The 2,345-nt window shown below is 49.4% G+C and overlaps 1 protein-coding gene across 1 annotated transcript in view; it reads left to right on the top strand.

Annotated features, from left to right (window-relative positions):
- Positions 1–2,345, top strand: part of LOC105825701 (phylloquinone omega-hydroxylase CYP4F11-like) — a 7,473-nt gene that overhangs the window by 704 nt on the left and 4,424 nt on the right. The gene's annotated exons all lie outside the window — the stretch shown is intronic.

Consider the following 2,345-nt stretch of genomic DNA (forward strand, 5'->3'; position numbering starts at 1 on the left):
TAAAGGGCCATATAATAAATATTTTAGGGCTTGCATGCCCCATCTGCTTTCTTCTTCTTCTCCTTTCACAACAATTTTAAAATATAAATGCTTTTCTTAGCTTATTGGATATACAGTGACAGCCAGGCATGCCTGTAATCCCAGCTACTCCGGAGGCAGAGGAGGGAGGATCTCTGCAGCCTAGAAGTTGGAGGCTGTGTGTGCTGTGCTTGTGCCTGTGGATAGCCAGTGCACTCCAGCCTGTGCAACAGAGTGAGACCCTGTGTCTAAAATTTAAATAATAAAAAAACCCTCCAGATTGGCCGCAGGGCATATTTCCTCCATAGACTACCGTTTTCAGACCCCTGGAATATAGAAATGTAATTGATTTCCGGACATTGACTGTGTGTCCTGCACTCTGTTGGATCATTCCCACTGGAATACAAATGATGCTTTTATTTCCTCAATGTAAAACAAAGTCTTTTTCTTGGGCTCACTTTCCCACCAGCTGATGCTCCGTTTCTTTGTTCTACTATGCAGCAAACTCCTTCAACGAGTCCCCTGTACTTGGGGTGTCAAATGGCTCCTGTTCCTCTCCCAACAGGCTTCGTGAGTCCCAAAGGCAGTGATGGTGAGTGAAGGAGAGAGGGAGCGGGGACACCTGGGGCTGTGGGTCCCTGGGACTCTGCTGCACCTGTGTGTGTAATTCTCCAATGGTGGTGGCCGCTATTCCTGCTCTAGGCTGCCTGCCCATTCCAGGCACATAGTAGGTCTTCAGTGAGCTGAGCCTCTGTGGCCACTGGGGGCTCTTTCTTCTGTGTCTCTAGGACCCTTCCCGGTTTGCCATACTCTGGATTTGCCCCTGACCTTGAATTGAAGCACCTGGCACACAGGCGAAGTCTGTCCTTGTGGAGAGGGTGGAGATTCTGGGGGGGGGGCACCTCATCCTGGTTTATTGAGCTGGAGATGGCAGAGAAGGCAGGAGAGAGTGAGTTTTGGGGTCTCCTCATTGTACCAGTTTCAGGAGAACTGTCTCCCCTCAACCTGAGACCACCCCACAGGGCAATTCTGGACAGGATCTGGGGAGGCTCGGAGGGGAACACTAGATTCCTGGGTGGAGCATCCTGGGTGTGGGAGGAGGAGGCAGGTGGTGACACAAGGGCCTCAGGATATTTCACTTCTGGGGCCACCGCATCGCCTGAGATTCCACCATTATAGATGTCTCTGAACCAATATGGCTTTGTCCACAACAAAAGGTGATGGAATAGTGTGGCAGAGAGAAAGAGTTTGGGCTTGATAGACCTGAGTTCCTTTGAGCTCTGTGACTTGGGCTAGAGGCTTGCCCTCTCTGAGCCTCAGTTTGCTCTTCTGTTAAATGGGCAATTTCCTTCCTCTGGATGCTGTCACTTGGGTCTCGTCACCCAATCCACAGGGTCTGACCCTGAAAGCTAAGGGGAAGGTGGTGGGAAGGCTTTGGGCATTGTGGCATAGGTGAGCATCTGACACAAAGCAGGCAAAGTTTAGGTAGAGCACCTGGCACACGGTAGGCACACGTTATGCTGAGCACTTGGCACACAGTAGGTGCATGTTATGTAGTGTACCTGGCACACAGGAGGTGCGCTTGATTTAGCATATCGACACATAGTAGGCATGCTTTATGTCAAGTACTTTGCACGGAGTAGGTTTACTTTATTTAGAACACAGGACACACAGAAGGACCATTTTATGTAGAGTACCTGGCACACAGTAGGCACATGTTATACACAGTGCCTGGCACACAGTAGGTGCGCATTATGTAGCATACCTGACACACAGTAGGTGTGCATTAGGCAGCATAGCTGGCACACAGTAGGCATGCTCATGTCAAGCACTTTGAACATTGCATGCTTACTTTATGTAGAGCACCTGGCACATAGTAAGTGTATATATAGAGCACCTGCATAAATAAACTGGATTTATATAGCGTACCTAAGACACAGTAGGCACACTTCAGGGAGAGTGCCTGGCATGTAGTAAGTGCACTTTATGGAGAGCACCTGGCACACAGTAGGTGCACTTTATGTACAGTGCTTAACACACAGTAGGTGAACTTTATCAAGAGCACACAGTAAATAAAAAGATTTAGATAGATTACCTGGTACAGGGTAAATGCACATTATACAGTGCACCTGGCACGCAGTAGGCGCCACTTAGATACAGCACTGGCACACAGTAGAAGGACGTTACGTACGGTCTTTTGCACAGAGCAGAGCACTGACCCTCAGCGGCTCAAGTGCTAGTGTTTAGCACCTTCCCTTCACTCCCTCTTTTTGGGTCTCCCTCCTCTGTGCAGCTCTCCCCTGTCCCCGCCTCTAAGTCTCTCACCC

This window comes from Propithecus coquereli, unplaced genomic scaffold, assembly GCF_000956105.1.
Source record: "Propithecus coquereli isolate 6110/MARCELLA unplaced genomic scaffold, Pcoq_1.0 Scaffold811, whole genome shotgun sequence".
In the NCBI taxonomy this organism is placed as follows: Eukaryota; Metazoa; Chordata; class Mammalia; order Primates; family Indriidae; genus Propithecus; species Propithecus coquereli.